Below are 20,015 nucleotides of genomic sequence, written 5' to 3' on the forward strand. Positions count from 1 at the left end.
CACAGGAAGTCAGCTACGCGCGGCTTCTAAACCGCCTTTTCCCACACGGCGGCCTGAAAATCTCTACCCCGCACCTGCGCACGTGCACGCGCGCACACACACGCTTCACCCCTCCACCTCTTGACTTGCGAAGGCGATGAGTTTGTATTCTGTCTTCCACCCTGGATCCTGGACAAATTACTCAGCTTCTTTGAGCCTCAGTTCCCACATCTATAAAAACACCTAAACCGAAATACCAGACACCTAATACCAGACACAAAATACCAGACACCTAAAGTGAAAACCCTGGAGTCCTGTTGATTTTGATGATGGTATTTATTAAGCGCTTACTGCACACTGGGGACCATCTAAGCTCCTAAGCATATGCACATCCCCTGCCACCAGTGAAAGATCACTTCCCTTCGTCCCTTCCTTTTCTCTCTCTAGTTCTTACACATCTGAAGGGCCAGCTTCAGTGTCACCTCCTCCAGGGAGTCTTCCTGGATTCGTCTTCTGACCTCATCAAAATCCTCCAGAACTCCACTCACCTCTCATTGCCTTTATTACCCGATGCCTAACATGATATTGTTTGACAGTTATCAGTATATTTGCCCTTTTTCCCTTCCAGAAAGCACACGGAGCAAGCTCTCAAAGGCCAGGATTAAGGGTTGTAAATTCTAAGGCATGTTCCCTCCTCGGAGCAGGAAAGCCCATGGGTGGTAAGGCCCCACCCCACCTCAGGCCTTGGAGCCCAGTTATAGAAACGACAGCACCTGGCAGTTCACCCATGTCAACCCATTCCAGCCATGGTGTCCTCTGACACCCCCCTTTCACAGACGGGAAACTGAGGCCCAGGTCAGAGAGGCAGGAAGTACCACAGCAGGACTCTGGCCACCTCTATCTGACTCTGAAGCCAGGTTCATAACTGCTCCAGCCCCTGCATCCAGACTAGATGCAGCTTCTGGGGCGGCATCCTCCAGAGAAGAAACCGTGGGCCAGAGACACCAGCCAGCACTCGAGCGCCTGCATTTGTGCTCTGAGGCACAGGGACACGTGTGGGCTCTGAGATCCCCCAACGCTCCCAGACCTGCTGGGAAACAGCGACTTCTCTGAGGCCCTGGACGCCCCCTCCATTGATCAGCCCCTTTGCCACAGCCTATGCCCCCTCACCATTTGGCATGGCAGGAGCCCCAGGACCCAACCTCAATGCAAGTCTGCTCTGCTTGGCCAGTGGCCACGCCAAACTGGCATGCAGACATTACACGGTGGAGCCTGTGTGGGCAGACATATACACACACACACACACACACACACACACACACACACACACACACCCTTGCCCCTGGGGGCTGCCTCCCAACCCTTCCCCAGAAGAATCTACTGTGACTGGGCACACCACCATCTCCAACTCACCTGAAGCAGGTGGCCTGGCCATCTGGGCAGTGTCTCTTTCCCAGGCCCAGTCCCTTGGGAGATGCAGCCAGCCGCAGGGCAGGCGAGGACGGCTGTCTCACCTGGCACCTTCCCCAGGTGCCCCTCCCCGACCCTGCGGGACGGGGCTGAACGGGGAAGAGGCTGCAGGACCCGGTGGCCGCTGCACCTCCCTGACCTCCCGCACCTGGTCCCCACTGGTAAATGACTAAGCGATTTCCACCTCAGAGCCCGCCTGGCAAGAGGCCCCGCTGGCCGCGGATCGGCACCGGGATGCCCGGAGCCACACGCAGTAAACCCGTAACTGGCGAGTCCTCTTCTTGGGAAAGAAAACCCCCTCCATGTTTTGTTTTGTTTTGTTTTCCCCTTAAATGAAACAAATCCACCCACGTAGTTACTGGAAACTCAAGCATGTGAAACTGAACCGTTTGCAAAGAGAATTAGTCAGCAACCTTGTGAGCAGAGGAGCCGTCCCTCTGTGGGTGGAACTGCCTATGCTCTCCAGGTTCCTGTCCAGAAGGAACAGGGAAGCAGGGCAGCATTGATCTCCATGCCAGGTTCTCCAAAGTCCAGGTGATGCCCCGGGGTGGGTCAGCATGAGAATGCCTCGCCTTTCGAGGGTGCGTCCACTGGCACCGGGTGGAGGGTGAAATGCACTTCTCACTACTGTACACGGGCAATGGTGATAAGCCCGGGCTCAGGGTCAGGCTCACTTCCAAATCCCACCCCCTCCAGTGAGTTGAACCGCCGGGTCTCAGTTTCCTCATCTGTAAAATGAGGATTACAGAACGTGCCAGGTGCATTGTCAGATCACCAGAGACAATCTAGGGGAAGTTCTTTGTGCCTGGCGCTAGAGAGGCAGCCATAAACGCTGACTCTGGAGAAGGTGCCTTTCGTTGGGGAGCTAAGGAGGGCACCGATGTGACTGTATTAGGGTCTGTCCCGTGGAGCTCTTGTCCCTCTCGGTGCAGTGGAAGTTGCTGAGCTGGTTCCCAGCCCTGCTGCTTTACCCAGCCTGTGGTACAGCCCAGTGGGAACTGGGACAGGTCAGGTGCCAGCAGGTACAGGTCTAGTCCCAGAGCCCTAAGCCCCAAGCTGGGGACTCCCCTGGTGGCGCAGTGGTTAAGAACCCGCCTGCCAATGCAGGGGACACAGGTTCAAGTCCTGGTCCGGGAAGATCCCACATGCCACGGAGCAACTAAGCCCGTGCGCCACAACTACTGAGCCTGCACTCTAGAGCCCACAAGCCACAACTCCTGAGCCCACGTGCTGCAACTACTGAAGCCCGTGTGCTTAGAGCCTGTGCTCTGCAGCAAGAGAAGCCACCGCAATGAGAAGCCCGCGCACAGCAACCAAGAATAGCCCCCGCTCGCTGCAACTAGAGAAAGCCCGTGCTCAGCAACGAAGACCCAACGCAGCCAAAACTAAGTAAATAAACAAGCCCCAAGCTGTGTGACTCCACTGGGTGCCTTGGCCCTGCCCCCTCATCTGTACAGAAAGGGCACAAACATTCTATTCTGTGTTGTTTCTTTAAGAACAAACAAACAAAAAAACCCACTAAGTTATTTAAGTTATTTGCCTACTTAAAAAAAAAAAAAATCTGGATGCCTGGCTTCTCTTAGGGGAGAAAGAAGTGGACGCTAGAGTGCCCTGGACTCCACATCTCTGGGTAGGAGAGGCCCCCGCTTCTACAGGACACACGCATGCTTTTTGCCACAGTCCTCATTCCGCCCTATAGCCTTCCACTGGCTGCTTCATTTGCACCTCTTTCCTGGTCCCTGGGGCCAGCTGAGTTTGTGACCCAGTTTAAAACCCTAATTTTATTTAGGAGCACAACCTCAGCCCCTTGTCACTGGAAATATCTACAGGAAGTGTCCCTTGGGAAAGTAATTAAAGTCTGATGCTTAAGGCTGGTTTTTTCTCAGAGAAAAACATGACAATGTAAGAAGACTTATGCCCCACTGTGGCCAGGGGAAACCCAGCAAGGGGGCAGTAGTCTGCTGAAATTCTTTACGGGATTTACTAGAAAAAGAGCAGAAGCGTGTGTCCAGGGTTCTGTCCTTCACCGCCCGAACTTCTCTCCCTCTCCTTTGGCTTCTGAAGCCAAAGAGGGCTAACTCTTCGGATCTCGCCCCTCTGGGTGTGCAGAAGGTGGGCAGTGGGTCAAGACGCTGACAAGGACCCTTTAGGAGGGTTCCGGGACAGCTGCTCCCAGGACGGGGAGCCCCCAGCTTTCCGAGCTGGGGGGCTATTTCGTTTATTTAAGGGGGCAGGAGAGAGAGGATTCAGCAGACACGGCTGAGCCTACTCACAGCTCAGCAGAGACACTGAAACTGTCTAGTGGACGTTTGAGGATTTTTTCAAGTTGTCTGGGTCCCTCCTGAAGGGAGAAGTCAAGACTCAGGATCTCCCGTTTCCCTGCCTCACCAATGACACTTGGCAAATTCAGCCTCCACTGCAAAGGGCCGGCCATGGCGACACAGCAGGGTGAGGCTGGACCTGCCTCGACCCGGCACTGCAGCATCACGTGAACCCGTTCTCCCCTCCTTGTCTTGACTCTCGTGCCCCCTCCACCTGGGGCACCCTTCATGGGCCCTTTCCTTTGCTTGGCTAAGGCTTCTCTCCTCCAGAAAGGTTTCTCCCCCACCATCCCCCCGGAGCACCCCAGGCACACCCATATCGCAGAACTGCCACTGTGCGGTCTCCCAGTGACTGCTGCCTCCTGACCCACTCCCCATCCCCGCCAGATCGTGAGCCTCCCCACGCCCTGAGGCCATGTGGGGCAGTGATTCAGAGCAGAGCACAGACTGGGTCTGCGTCCAGCTCGACTCCTTGGCTCTGTGTGATCCCAGGCAAATGATTTGATGTTTTTTGTGTGCTTCAGTTTTCCCATCTGTAAAATGGGCAGAATAACCCCCCACTCAACGGGGTTCTTGGGAACAGTGTAAGTTAATGCACGGAAAGTGCCGAGAACGATGCCTGGAACATAGCAGATGCTCAGTAAACATTAAGCAAACTGGTCTAAACACAGGAGGAAAGGGTGGCCCATGTGCGCACGTCTGCTGGGGATACGCACAGCCTTGAGCCCGGTTTGAGCAACTGGCACTCACTGTCCCTGGTCACCTCACCTTGGTATCCTCCACACAGCCCCAAACTCCACATGAGCAGTTTTCAATAGGTTCTTTCCAAAACCGCACTGCTTCCGTGAGATGACAAGACGTGAGGTCGTCCAGTCCGCAAAACTCAGCTCATGAGCTGCTTGCCCAAGAAACCTCCATGATCGTACCTGCCTACATCGCTACCAGCATTTACGGACTCAGGAAAACTGCAATCCCCCTACCTCGGTTCCCACCTGCAGAGAAATGAATCCTGCATTAGCTCCTACGGTTTACACTCTGAGCCTCGAAGAGACAGCCTCCCACTGCTACAATATCCAGAAAGGTTGGGTACTACCTGCTTTGTCTTATAAAAAATTCAGGAGAAGCACTTACACCAACACAACATTTGGTCCTCAAGAGGCTCCCCGTGACTGAAGAAGGGAAAGCCAGCCCCACTTTTCTACTTTGTCTGAACACAGCTATTTTATCTGGCTAGGATGGAAGTGTGGTTCAATCCAAGGAGAAAAGTCCCCATAGAGGCTCCAAACCCACCTTGCTGGGAAGAAAACAGAGATCCCATCCTCAAACCCATAACATGGTGGATAAAACCACATCTTGTGCCCAACACGTGGTAACTCGGGCAGAACCATCTTGGGCGCTGCAGTTCACCCTGGTCCCGACCTTTATCTGTTCCTACAGGTTTACTGACGCATGTTGCGGGGAGGGCAGAGGCAGGAGTGGGTGGGAGAAGACCACCCCTAATCTGCCTCTGGGAGAGTGGCCCCCAAAATTATTTTTAGCAGCTCCGTGATTTTCCCCCCAAATTAAGCCTTGTACAAAACTCCACCCCGCTCAAGAAAAGAAAAAAGTTGAAGTGCTCTGTTCAAATGGCCTGTCTCCCTGCTCTGTGTGGCATCCCTGAGGCTCTGTGGGAAATCGGGGGCTGGGGAGGTGGCGTCCACACAGGCATGGGACAGAGCCCTGCACAGCCTTCCGAGCATGGGGTCCCGGGACGCCCAGTGCCCCTTGTCAGAGCCGCCGAGGAAACAAGAGCACAGTTTTAACCCCCAAAGCACGAGAGCCCCATCTGACCCTCCCGGGGCTTCGTTGTCATCCCTCAGCCCAATCTGTCCAGAAAGGCGGATGTCTCCTGCGCGCAGCTGAGCCAAATGATTGGGTGGTGCCCGCTGCCAGTGTGATGCAGAAGGGGGGCTCCAGACACTGGCCTCTGCTCTTACCTGTGTTCAAATTTTTCCATTAGGACTGCCCTGGTGGCGCAGTGGTTGAGAATCCACCTGCCAATGCAGGGGACGTGGGTTCAAGCCCTGGTCCGGGAAGATCCCACATGCTGCAAAGCAACTAAGCCCATGCGCCACACTACTGAACCTGCGCTCTAGAGCCCGTGAGCCACAACTACTGAGTCCATGTGCCACAACTACTGAGCCCATGTGCTGCAACTACTGAAGCCCGCACGCCTAGAGCCTGTGCTCCGCAGCAAGAGAAGCCACCGCAATGAGAAGCCCGCGCACCGCAACGAAGAGTAGCCCTCGCGCGTCGCAACTAGAGAAAGCCCGCGCGCAGCAACGAAGACCCAACGCAACCAAAATTGAATAAATAAATAAATTTATTTAAAAAAAATTTTTTCCATTAAAAAATACATGTAAACACTGACTGCAAAGCAAAACCTTAGCAGAGTGAGACACCCTGGGGGTGCAGACGGGGGAGACACCCCAGTCATGGCTCGGGACTCGGCTCAGACACTGCTTCTGGGTCGGCGCTGTCTGGACACCTTCCAGTGCGGGCACTGTGGCAGCCGAGACAGAGGGGGCATTCAGGGAAGACTGGTAAATGAGGAAGGAATTTAAAAACCCTTTATCCCAAGCTGTCTAGACACCCCTGAGAGTGACATAATGGTGAGGAAGATGGGCTTTCCGGGGCCTTGGAGGGCACAAGGCAGGGGGTGCGGGGCAAAGAGACAAAGATATAAAATATACAAAACGGCTCAAAATTGGCCCAACCGCAAGGAATGGGCGGGGTGGGGGAAAGCCCTATCTTTTGAACCTCACACTTCTCCAAAGATGAGGAAGATTTTTTAAAGGAACCCTGACATTTCTATATAATTTATACGTAATTAGAACAGATTTCACATTGGTGTTGCCCCTAAGGATGATCCTGCCAAGCTTCCCAAAGGCAGGGCAACCGGTCTCATTAGAGCTTCTTAAAAGCTCCAAACGGAGACACTCAGACAAGCAAAACCCCTCCCCCCCCAGAAATCCACAGAGGCGCCCCCAGCACTAGGCAGGGCCCCTCCCCTCTGAAAACCCGCCTTCCTCTGAACTCTCGGCTTCATCTCGGGGCTGCAGGAGGCTCCCTGGCATCAACCCATCGAGGCCCATTTCCCGTGCGGCCTTCCCACCATGGGTGTGGGAGCTCACAGGGTCTCCCCATCAGACCCCATTCCCGAGGGAAGGTGCAGGGCCACAGAGGCACAGCACCACCCCAGCCAGAAACCCCAACCTCAGTCAGACCTGCAGCCAAAGCGCCAAGCAGACGGTTGACGATCGGCCCAGCGGGCGCCCAGTGCATCCAGGCAAAAGGACACTGACCTGAGGGGCACTGACCTGAGGCTCCTAAGAGGCACCGGTCAGAGCGCTGACCCCACAGCAAAGGGAGACAAAGTGTCTTGTTTATGTGCGCTTCACAGGAGCAACGTTTGGGGCAAATGGGGGCGGGGATGCAAGGTCACCCCGTACCCACTGATAACCAACCCCTGGACCCGGCATTCGGGGCTCCCTCCCACACAGCAGCCTTCCCGTGATCCTCCTCGTGACAGCCAGTCCGTCCTCCTCGGGGTCACTCTGTGTAAACCCCCAGCCTAGAGCAAACCCTTCTGGACAGCCACAGGAGGCCCCCTGCGCCCACTCAGCACACCTGGCAACAAGCTAGTGTTTCCTGCACACACCTGTCATCTCTACCTGCTCGACCTCAGCCTCTTGAGAGCCCGGGGCTGCATCCCACACCTCCAGCGTGATGTCTGGCAAAGATTAAGGGCCCAATAGATGACGTGGTGTGTTCAGCTGTCACGGTAGAAAGAACACAGCTGTGGATCAGGCCAACCTCCTAGCATCCACGGAGCTGTCACCTCCGGCGGCACAGAAAATGTCTCTGACGCTCACTTTTCTCATCTGTCAATGGGGAGGTCATACCTGCTCACAGGTTGTTTGAAGGACGAGAAATCCGTCTATGGCAGAAAGCACAGTGCCTGGCACATGGGAGACATTCGATAAAAACTAAGACCATTTCTGGTAGAGTCATACACAGAGCAAACGGGAGTCAAGATACCCTCAACTAGGTGTTGGCCCAAGAATGGGAGGAAAAGGCGGGAAAATGTTGTCAGACGGCTCCTACAACTACAGGGCCGGTGTGCTCTCGGGCAGTGACGGCGCAAGTTTCCCTCCCCCCGCCCCCGCCCGGCCTCTGTGCCTGTCTGCAAAGTGTCTCCTCACCCACGGTCATGGCACCAAGGCCGAGGACCTAGTCAAGGGTGGACGTAGAGCAAATGGCCCCACTGTTCACGGACACTGGTCAGGGCATCACTGCCCCAAGGCAGGGCAGGAAGCTCTCGCTCACACCGCAGATGAGACAGAGACAGTCAGGTCTCAGGAAACTGGGAGGAAAGGGGAGAGAAAGGGCCTGGCTAAAGCCGGAGCTCTGCCCCCAGACGGGCCAATAGGATTGGAAAGTGGCACCGAGTTGCAACGCTGTCAGAGACCAATCCTGGAAACAGCTTCCAGCCAGGGGCGGCGGGGGGAGAAGGAGCGCCCCGACCCCCAGCCTCTGAGCTGGTCCACAAAGACACGTGTGGCCTCGCTGCCTGAGATGGGGCGGGGGTGGGGAGGGGGAGGTGCCCAAAGTGAGCCTGAGACCAGGTCACTCCCTGAAGGCCACGTCACGGGTTTGGGAATTCACCCCAAGAGCAACGGATGCCGTTGGTGGGCTTTAAGAAGGAAGTTGATGTTGTCAGGTGCTCACTTTTAAAAGTTCACTGGAGGGACTTCCCTGGTGGTGCAGTGGTTAAGAATCCACCTGCCAATGAAGGGGACACGGATTCGATCCCTGGTCCAGGAAGATCCCACGTGCCGCAGAGCAACTAAGCCCGTGCGCCGCAACTACTGAGCCTGTGCGCCGCAACTACTGAGCCCGCGTGCCGCAACTACTGAAGCCCACATGCCTAGAGCCCGTGCCCCGCAACAAGAGAAGCCACCACAATGAGAAGCCCGCACGCCACAACGAAGAGTAGCCCCTGCTCGCCACAACTACAGAAAGCCCGTACGCAGCAACGAAGACCCAATGCAGCCAAATAAATTAATTAAAATAAATAAATAAATAAAGACCTGGTTTTAAAAAAAATGGAAAAAATGAGGAACAATGAAAAAGTTCACTGGTGCAAGAGGGCAGTGGCTGGGTCTTTGGTGGCTATGGATACAGGGGGAAAGGCAGGTATCTGCAGTTTCCTGCTTCGTCCAGGCAAATGTTTTAAGACAAGCTCTTATTTCCACCTTCGAGTAGCCCCCAAGTGAGCCAGGAGGGGAAATCCAGCTTCCTTCTAGGGAACACTTCAATGTGCTGCGCCCAACATAATTAGCCAGAAGCCAGACACGAAAGGTCCCCGAGTGGATGATTCCATTCATAGGAAATGTACGGAACCGGCAAATCCATAGAGACAGAACGCGCTTGCCAGGGACTGGGGGAGGGGCACGGGAAGTAACTCCTTAATGGGTACAAGGTTTCTGTTTGGAGTGAGAAAAACGTTCTAGAACTAGATGGAGGTGGGTGCACAGCATGGTGAATGTACTAAATGCCACTGAATTGCTCGCTTTAAAATGGTTAATTTTATGTTATGTGGACTTCACCTCAATTAAAAAAAAAAAAACCCATAGGGGCTTCTCTGTGGGTGCAGTGGTTAAGAATCCGCCTGCCAATGCAGGGGACATGGGTCCGGGAAGATCCCACATGCCGTGGAGCAACTAAGCCGGTGCACCACAACTGCTGAGCCTGCGCTCTAGAGCCCGCGAGCCACAACTACTGAGCCCACGTGCCACAACTACTGAGCCCGCGAGCCACAACTACAGAAGCCCACATGCCTAGAGCCCGTGCTCCGCAACAAGAGAAGCCACCGCAGTGAGAAGCCTTCCCACCGCAATGAAGAGTAGCCCCCGCTCGCCACAACTAAAGCCCACACACAGCAACGAAGACCCAACGCAGCCAGAAATAAATAAATAAATTTAAAAAACAAAACAAAAACCCCCCACAGTCAGCCATTATCACAGAGCACATCAGCACATGGAGACCTCTTGGAGTCTGCAGCCACCAATCCCATTTCTGTTGGGGGGGAGTCACCATTTCCCCATCAACCTGGAGCCACTTCTGACTCTCATCAGCTCCCTACACGCTATGTATCAGGCCACAGGAGACATGTGACCCTCTGGCCTGTCTCTCAGGCACTCGTTTCTGCTGCTTTCCTTCTTTGTGGCAGAGCTTGACGATGAAGGGCGCAGACCCGGGAGAGCCAAGCTGCAGGGTTCAGCTCCCAGCTCCTGGGCAGCCCTGAACTCCTCTCAGTTTCCTCATCTGTAAAATGGGGCAGCACCTACCTGCCCTACAGGCCTCGCTGACATTATGAAGACTGGGTGACTTCACGCACACACAGCCCCTGGGAGTGCACCCACACAAGCCAGCCTCCGTTAGGTGGCTGTTGTGACCGTGCTCTGAGCCCAGCCTATGCCTGCACTTATGCTGCCCTTCTCTACCTGATCTCTTGTGTGTGGCTCTTCTTCCTACACTGGTGACTCCATCCCGTCCAAAGTGTCCAGCTTGGTGCTCAAGTGCCCCTAAGCCCATCCTGCCCATCCACCTGCCCCCACATCTCCCACACTCCCTCCCACCTCCACCTCCACCTCCCGCATCTGGGCTACAGGGTAGGAGGCATCCTGCAGGAAAATGGGTTCTCCTCCGACACACACACCAGTTCTGCTGTGCCCAGAGTCCTCTCCACGGTCAAAGTTTGCCTATTTATAGCGAGGACCTAGTGAACAAACTGCAGCAGGAGGCGGCATCTGCCATGAGAGTCAGCCATCCCGCTGCAGGGACCCAAGGTCAAGAAGGTGAAGACAGCCAACAGGAACCAGGCATTGCCCTGAGGACTTCAAGTCAGAGCACACCCTCCAGGTGCCTCCCCTGGGTTCCAGCCCCTGGACAGGAGCATCCCCCATGTCCCCCCCCCTCCCCATGGGAGCATCCCCATGTCCTCCCCCTCCCCATAGGAGCAGCCCCCATGTCCTCCCCCTCCCCACAAGCATCCCCCATGTCCTTCCCTCCCCATGGGAGCATCCCCCATGTCCTCCCTCTCCCCACAAGCATCCCCCATGTCCTCCCCCCTCCCCATGGGAACAGCCCCCATGTCCTCCCCCTCCCCATGGGAGCATCCCCATGTCGTCCCCCTCCCCATGGGAGCAGCCCCCATGTCCTCCCCCCCATAAGAGCATCCCCATGTCCTCCCCCTCCCCACAAGCATCCCCCATGTCCTCCCCCTCCCTATAACAGCATCCCCCATGTCCTCCCCCTCCCCATGGGAGCATCCCCCATGTCCTCCCCCTCCCCACAAGCATCCCCCATGTCCTCCCCCTCCCCATGGGAGCATCCCCCATGTCCTCCCCCTCCCCATAAGCATCTCCCATGTCCCCCCCTCCCCATGGGAGCATCCCCATGTCCTCCCCCTCCCCATGGGAGCATCCCCCATGTCCTCCCCCTCCCCACAAGCATCCCCCATGTCCTCCCCCTCCCCACAAGCATCCCCCATGTCCTCCCCCTCCCCATGGGAGCATCCCCCATGTCCTCCCCCTCCCCACAAGCATCCCCCATGTCCTCCCCCCCCCCCAGGGAGCATCCCCCATGTCCTCCCCCTCCCCATAAGCATCTCCCATGTCCCCCCCTCCCCATGGGAGCATCCCCATGTCCTCCCCCTCCCCATGGGAGCATCCCCCATGTCCTCCCCCTCCCCACAAGCATCCCCCATGTCCTCCCCCTCCCCATGGGAGCATCCCCCATGTCCTCCTCCTGCCCATGGGAGCAGCCCCATGTCCTCCCCCTCCCCATGGGAGCATCTCCATGTCCTCCCCCTCCCCATAAGCATCCTCCAATGTCCTCCCCCTCCCCATGGGAACAGCCCCCATGTCCTCACCCTCCCCATGGGAGCAACCCCCAATGTGCTGGCCCCTCTCCCCAAGGCCCATCTCCTGGTGTTCTCCAGCCTCTCTGCCTGCATTCAGCCCCACTCCAGCCACACACTGGTCCATGCTCACCTTCCACACCTGCCATCCTTCCACCTGAAATACCCACCTGCCTCCCAGCCACCTTCTCCCTGTCAGTGTCTCCCTACGTCCTGGCGTCAGGTCATCACGGGAGACAGGCCTACATCTCCCACTAGACAGACAGGTCTCTGAAAGTGAGATTCCCCCGCCTCCATCCTCAGCCCCAGCAGACTGGCTGCATACTGTAGGTGCTCAGAAGATGTCTGAATGAAAGAATGAACACCAGCGGTCCAATAACAGCTCACGAGAAGAGACCTGTTTTGGAGTTCCTGACCTTCCACAGAGCCGTGGGGGAAGTTCTGGTCTGTGAATTGAAAACTTGGCAGTCAGGCCCCATGACGAGAATCCAGGAGGGGTCAACAGGATACAGATGCAGGTGACTGAAGCTGGGAGGGGCGAGCGGGACCTGAGTGAGATGGTGGGCTGCCTGAGAGAGATGTGAGCAGGGGCCGTGCGTGCGGGTGGGAGGGCTCTGTGAGGGAGGCATGGCAGGAAGGGCCAGGAGGGGCGCAGCAGGGGCCGGGGCGGGGGGGGGGGGGGAAGAGCTCTCTCTATGCAGGAAAGAGGGGCAACGGCACCAAAGCAGCAGGGATGGCGAGTGGACGTGAACTGAAAGGTCCTCGCGAGCGAGGGCAGTTAGGATGGTGACCTCCAGGGGCTGCTGGGAAGACCTAGAAGTACCAGGGAAGTGAGGAAGTGGAAGCCAGGTGTGTGCTGCCCTGGGAACGAGAGGCTGCATGGCTGCTGCAGAGGCCGCTTCTCCCACCCTGAGAGCACCTCTGGGGACTCGCGGCCAAGTGAAGCCTGAGCCCTGGGGCCCCTCTCTGCTGCAACCCTGGCTCCCCGGTCCCTGCAAGTCCCCACAAGGGGCCTCACTTTACCTCTGACCAGCTGGAGGGGGCAGCAGGCTGTGAGGCTGGGCCAGTCACATCGTGGCGGCTCAAGAGCCCCCAAGCCCACCATCAGAGCCCCTCGTTCCTCATCCCCACAGGGACCCCAAAGGTCCGCAATGAGGCCCCTCCCTGGAGCCTGTAACTCTCAGGGAGGGCAATGAAAAACCAGAGACCAAGCGTCCACTGCAGATGAACGGATAAGCAAGATGCGGTCCATCCATACAGTGGAATGTTATTCAGCCTTAAAAGAGCAGGAGACTCTGACACGGGCTACAGCACAGACGAACCTTGAAGACATCATGCTGAGTGAAACGAGCCAGTCACAGAAGGGCAATCCTGTATGATCCCAGTTATATGACGGACCTCAAGTGGTCAAGTTCACAGAGACAGAAGGTGGAAGGGTGATTGCCAGGGGCTGGAGAGAGACGGGGAGATGGGGAGTTAGGGTTTAATGGGGACAGAGTTTTCGTTTTGCGAGATGAAAAGAGCTCCGGAGGCGGAGGTGATGATCGCTGCAGAATAAACTGAATGTACTTCATCCCGCTGAATGACACACTTAAAAACGGTTAAGATGTACTTTTGATGTCGTGTGTATTTACCGTGATTAAGAAAAGAGGGAGAGAAGCAAACCCCTAAACCAAGAGAGAGCTCCCGAGAGGGCCTTCGGGCACCCTGACGCCCACTGTGGGGACCCCAGCGCACACCCTCCTTGTCACAGGTGCACTCTCCCAGAACATGGCAGGCCCAGACAGGAGCGTTAGGCCGAGGGCTCTAGCGCCAAGGTCTCTTCCCTGGTCCTAGGTGGAAATGCCAGGAATGAGGGCTCCATGCCCTCTGCAGGCTTCATCTCATGCCAAATGCTCTCTTGCTGATGGCATTAACCCCCTTTAAAAGAAGGTTCCAAAGTTTCTATCTCCAGCCCAGGCCTCTCTCTCGAGCCCCAGGCCTAGCTGCCATCTGGACACGTCGGCATAGACCATTTCCACCTGGGACAGGTTCAAGGCACGTCTGTGTCCTTAGCCCGCAGCCCTCGCTATAGGGTCACCGTCCACTCTGACCCCCCAATAGACAGCCACAATTCTTCCCCCTTCTTTAACATCCCACGTCCAACTAGTTACCAAACCTGCCAACCCCACCCTGAAGACGCCACCTCCACCCTGCCCGGCAGGAAAACAGACGCAACGTAACCCAAGGAAACCTTTTTAACAGTCAGAGGCCCCGAGAGCAGAGCCGGCAGCTGTGTGTGGCCACAAGCAGCCTGTCTGGCGAGGGCTGTTCACAGCTGGAGCAGCTGTTGAGACCATGTCACTAGGTCGACCCTAGATTCCTACTCAGCGTGGCGCTACGCCCTCAGCCTTGGGCACATATCGCCCACCGCCTCTTTCATTTCCCCAGAGGCACCCCAAGGGCAGCCACTGCTCCCACACGCCCCCCACCCACCATCATCCGCAGGGGGAGCTCAGGACGGTTCAGCTTGGGTTTACGGTGGGGGCAGCGCTTGTGGACGGACCACTTCCGCGTCCCTGACGCCCAGCCCTGCCTTGAAGCCCATGCCTGCCTTGCAAGGGCCCAGCCTCAGTGGGGGGGACACGGACGACACACAGCCTTGGTGGCTTCTCCGAGGGAGGCCCAGGGAGCTCGCGTGCTCTGTCTTCTGACCAGCAGACTCATTTATTTGTTATGTTGGGCAACAAAGAGAATTTTTAAAACACAAAACAGCAGGAAGCTTTCCAAAGGCTTTGGGTGGGGGGGTGGGAGCTTTGGTGGCAACAAGACAGATCCCCTGCCGTGAGCCACCCTCCCCTCGGCACCGCCAGGAAGGACCCTCAGCTCCAAGTCCGGAAGAGTACACTCACCCCGACTTGCCCTCCAAAGTCTACCTCTTGGAGACGTAATGCTTCCCCTAAACGCTTTCTAGAAAGTACTTACAGGTGACTGACATCACGTCTGAGATCTGCTTCCAAATAACCCAGGATGAGCGTGTGCATGTGTGTGTACGTGTGGGCATGGGCACGTGTGCGTGCACATACGTATGTGTGTATGTGTGCTGACACGTGAAGCTGGTGAGGGAACCTTATATTTCTCACAACTTTGGTATATGTTTGAAATTTTCCATAGTAATAACAATTTTTCATTAAAAAATTAACAAATGGGGCTTCCCTGGTGGCGCAGTGGTTGGGAGTCCGCCTGCCGATGCAGAGGACGCGGGTTCGTGCTCTGGTTCGGGAAGATCCCGCATGCCGCGGAGCGGCTGGGCCGTGAGCCATGGCCGCTGGGCCTGCACGTCCGGAGCCTGTGCTCTGCAACGGGAGAGGCCACAACAGTGAGAGGCCCGCGTCCCGCAAAAAAAATAAAAACTAAAAAAAATAATTAACCAATGCTTCCTGAAGAAAAGGCTAAGGTGATGGAGGTGGGAGACTACTGGTTAAGGGTCTGGGTGCCAAAATCACGTTTAGGGTTTTCCTCCACCAAACAGTAGCAAAACTCTAACCTTAGCCAAGTCACGTGGCTGTTCCAGCCTAATAGAAGGTGGACGACGGGAAAACCCACTCACTGCCCTGGGTTCCTAGGAAGAGGACAAGGGTTAAGGACTCAGATAGTGCAGGGCTATAACACTGTTTCCCTCTGTCATTATTATTACTGGTATCATCATCATCACCACCAAACAAGGTCGTACCCACAAAGCACTTACACCACAGCGCGTGGCACTTACTAAAGCAGAATTTTCACTCTTAGATTGGGAGGGATGCTAGCAGATAACAGGGAGATGGGAGAGCACTCGGCTGAAAGTCCAGAATAAAGGTCCTTTTAAGCCTGGATTTCATCGGTCAGGCTCGTGGGGGAAGGATGAGGTCCACTCTAGGCGGACCGAGGCGCACCTACACCTGCTCTGTGCTTCTGTCTGATAAAGATGCTCATTCTCAAACTTTTCAGGAACTAAAAGATAAATCAGTCATGAAAGACAGCCACCACCTAGTTCTTGGGAAGAACTGTTGCAAAATTCCCAGACTAAGCTCTCGAACACCGTAAGAATCACAGGCTTTGCTAAGTGTGAAAACGCACGAACAGGCAAGTCTCTGCTCACCCAGGAGGAGGAGGAAGGTGCGAGAAAGGACGGCACAGCACGGGGGAGCACAGCATCCTTCATCCTCAGCGAGCAGTGGGCAGTGCGGGCCTCCACCAGCTGGACACCCACCACGCTCCCCCGACCCATAGGAAGATGATTCCCCAGGGGGTGTCAGAGTTTTACCGGGCAACCCAAGGGAGCCCACTGAAGGGTTTCAGCCTTACTGGAGCAGCCCAAGGAACGCAGCCTCGCCCAGCTCCAAAGTGACATCACCCGGGACCCCGGGCTGGACCACTTCTCCCTAAGAGGCCTGGAACCCACAGAACCCACTGATTCTTCCTAGAGCCCCGACCTCCCTGAAGCCAGGCCTGCCCCCGCTCTTGACTGTCAGAGCCACTGTGGTCAACGTGCCCCTGCTTTTACTCTCTCTGCTTCCCTGGTGGTAGCCAGACCGGGAAAGAAAAGGAAGTTTGTAATGTTATTGCATTAGGCCACTCCACGCCTCCCCATCTCTGTCTCTTGCTTTCTCTCTCTCTCCATCTACTGGGTAAAGCCCTCCCTGCAGAAAACAAAGCAGTAAGGGAACGAGAGAAGTGTTTAAATGATCTAATCCAGCCCATCACTTTACAGCTGGGGAGACACAAGTGCCTGGCACATGACCTCAGCACTGCTGACAGTAACCAAAGGCAACAGCTTAGGGCTCTGGGGACTTGGTCCGCAGCCCCTGGCTGTACGGTACGGGTAAGCCCGCCACCCTCTCTGGGCCTCTGCAGGGAAAGGAAGCGTTGGCCCAGACAGATGCCCTATAAGTAACATAGGGCTTCCCTGGCCCCATGACTCCTCAGTGGGGGAGACGTCTGCCTATACCCCTAACACTTAACCTAGCACGCTTCCCGCGGTGGGAGTGGGGGAGGTGCCAGGAAGGGGCGCAGCAGAGAAGGTTGGGCAGCCCCGCCCCCTTCCTTGCTTGCTGTCCACACACCCAGACCAAGGTGACAGGTCTGCCTCCCCCCAGAATGTTCTGCCCAGGAGAGAATTCTTCCAAGGATACCCACCTTTAGTCAGCAGAGATGGCATTTTTACCATCAACACCTGTCAAAACTCAACTCATGACCAGTTTCTGATGCTACCGGCTGGAGCATTTAATTAAATATTACTCACTCAGGAAGCAGCCCTGCCAACTCACCTCCAAACCGTACAGTTCATTTTCAGAGAAAAAGAGAGGGAGGGAGGAGCCTGAGCCCTCCTCAGTTGGTACCAGCAGAACTGCCCGAGTCCCCTGTTCCCCTGCTCCCGGGTCCAGCACAGCGCTCTTTTGAGAACCAAGCGGGGAAAGTCGAGGTAAGCAGATCTCAGGAGCCAGCAGGTCCCACTGCCAGATTACCATGGACGGCACACGCACACACACTCACAGTGACACACTCACCACACACAGACACACACACAGTGGCACTCAGAGGTGCACACCAACTCACACAAGGACACACTCACACATGCACTCAGAGACACACCCTAGCACATATACATTCATACACTTATTCACGCACACACACACACAGAGACGGGCTCACACAGACACACTTTCACACAGCCCTCCCACACACAGACGTACCCTCAGCACACACCATACACTCACACACACACAACTCGCAGTCTCTCCCCACAGACCAAGCCACGGCGCCGCTAGGGCCGTGAGCATTCCGAGGAGCCTTTGCCTTGAACTTGAACAGGACAATTACCGCCGACGGCCCCAGGCTGCTCCGGTTTTTCCGTTTTAATCGATTTCCTGACAGAACTCTTCGGCTCTCCCTTGGTGGCCGGGAGAAGCCGCGGTGGCTCCGGGGCGGCGGTGAAGGCGGCACCGCCCGGGTTGTTGCCCGGTGGGCTCCCCGGGGTAGGCGCTGCGGGCAGAGCTGGGGAGCCCCGAGGGGTCTAGTCGGGCTGCGCTGCGACACCGGATGGCGGGAAAAGCGAAAGTAACTTCGCGGAGCGGGGTCGCGCTGCTCCCCGCCTCGGCCTCAGGGATGGTCCCGGGAACGGAGGCCCCCGGGAGTGCCGGCACCTACAAGTCGGCGGGGGCCGCTGCGCGTCCCGAGCCCCTTCCTGGGCCTGCAGCTGCCGAGGCTCAATCCCGGGTGCGACGGTCGCCGGGGCCGCCGGGACTCCCGCCCCGTCTCGTCACCCCAGGTGGGACCCGTGGCCGCGCGACCTGCCCGCGCCTGCGGCGGCAGCGGCGCTGGGCGGCGCCCCGGCCCCCTCTCCTGGGACCCGCGGCGAGAGAAGGGCTCCCCGCGCACCCCTACTGGGACCCGCGGCGAGAGAAGGGCTCCCCGCGCAACCCTACCGGGTCCCCAGCCGGGACCCCACCCGGTCCCCACTGCCCGGCCCCGCGCCCGGGTGTCCACTCGGTCCCCGAGTGCGATCCCCGCGCGCACCCGGCCCGGCCCCCTATCCACCCACCCAGTCCCCGTGCCTGGCCCTGCCTACCGTTCCGGGGAGGACACCGCCGCCGCCAGCTCTCCGGGGCCGAGGAGGCTCCTGCCGCCGGGAGAGAAGCCGCCTCCTCCCCGCGGCCCCGGCGCCAGCGCCTGGAGCCTGGTTCCTGCGAGCGCGCGGGCTGCCGGGCGCGCGGGCTGCCGAGCGCGACTTCTGTGCGAAGAAGGAAAAGCACCCGTAGGCTTTAAAGTGAAAAAAGGAAAGCGCAGGGGGGCGGGGCCGGCCCGCCCCCGCCCCGCCCCGCCCCGCCCCCCGGCTCCGGCTCCGGCTCCGGCTCGGGCTCGGGCTCTGGCTCCGACTCCGGCTCCGGCTCGGGCTGCGGCGCGCTGGGCGCTGAGCGCTGCAGCGGGGGCGGCGGCGGCGGCGGGGGCGCGGGGCGGGCGGTGTGTCACGTGCCCGGCGCTCGCTCGGCCGCCCCAGCTGCCGCCCCACCCGGAGGCCATCGGGGCGCGAGGGGCTGCGGCCGAGCTGCCGCGAGGGGCGGCGCCGAAGCTGTGGTCCCTCCGGAGGCGTCTTTGGGAAACGCCGGGCGGCCTCCGCTGGGCAAGAGGCCGGAGTTGCAACACCCGGAGGGCCGCGGCGGCGCTGGGCCCGGAGTGGGGGCGGGGGGCTTACTAATAATAATTTTTGTAATCTCTTGGGAGGATCAGTGTTGTTTCAATAACCTCGGGAGCAAGGCCTTGCTTGCCTCATTTCAAATTCCCAGCAGCTTAAAGTTCCGTAATTCTAGGGCACGGGAGAGGAGTTCCTGGGCCGGCAGATAACCCAGGGACTCGCCGCCCTGCCGGAACCCCGGGATGCATTTCCGTCTCGGTGCCCACAAGCACCGCGGTCTTGGGACTCCCAGAACCTGGGGGCTCGGCACCTCGGCATCCCCAGCTCCTTGATGGCTCTGGGCATACAGCAGGCGGCTTCGCCTGAGTGTTTGTTGAATGAATGAAGGAAGGAAGGAGAGAATGCCTGGTAGGTACCCACCACCCCCAACCCCGCCAAGACTTCTCTAGGTCACGAAAGAAATTCCTCCCCTGCCCTCAACAGAGCAGGCAGTTGCACCCTAGAACTGGGAAGATTGTAAGGAAAGAAGGTTTCAAAGACCAAAATCTCTTTACATTCCTCCACCCCTCGTTGTGTGTAGTGTCCCTGGAAGGGAATGGAGAATTAACATTGTTGGAGAAGCTGTTGGGAAGAACGTGGCTCCACAGTTATTCCATCTCTACCGTAACTATGAGGGCGGGACTGTTATACCGATTGCAAAGATGAAGCAGTGAAACCGAGCAGGACCCTGTAGGGGCTCCTGGGCGTAGGGAGCCTTTCTGTGCAGCCTTCATGACCTTCTCTGAGTTCCAAAGGGCAGATTTGAACAGTTGCCAATCCGGGAAGAGAAGGCATGCAGAGTCAAGGGAGGAACACCCAAGAAATAGTCGTACAGCCTTGGGGCAGGGTCCCAAGGGACACACACAATAATATCTTTAAACCCTTTTTATGGAATTAAAACCCAACAAATGGAAGATGTCAGCATTCTCATACCAGAGAAGACCACCTGAGGCCAGACTAAAGGAACCAGAAAAGCTCATCAAGAAGCTTACCTGAGGGGCTTCCCTGGCGGTCCAGTGGTTAACTCACTCTGCCACTGCAGGGGGTGTGGATTCGATCCCTGGTCAGGAAACTGAGATCCCACGTG

The 20,015-nt window shown here is 57.2% G+C and overlaps 1 protein-coding gene across 1 annotated transcript in view; it reads right to left on the bottom strand.

Annotated features, from left to right (window-relative positions):
• SPSB1 (splA/ryanodine receptor domain and SOCS box containing 1) overlaps nt 1-18,744 on the bottom strand; it is a 69,445-nt gene extending 50,701 nt beyond the window's left edge. The window contains exon 1 of the mRNA XM_033843707.2: nt 18,326-18,744. The gene's annotated coding sequence lies outside the window, so the exon portion shown is untranslated. The remainder of the gene's footprint in view (nt 1-18,325) is intronic.
• Nucleotides 18,745-20,015: the final 1,271 nt, after the last annotated feature.

This window comes from Tursiops truncatus, chromosome 1 (assembly GCF_011762595.2).
Source record: "Tursiops truncatus isolate mTurTru1 chromosome 1, mTurTru1.mat.Y, whole genome shotgun sequence".
Lineage (NCBI taxonomy): Eukaryota > Metazoa > Chordata > Mammalia > Artiodactyla > Delphinidae > Tursiops > Tursiops truncatus.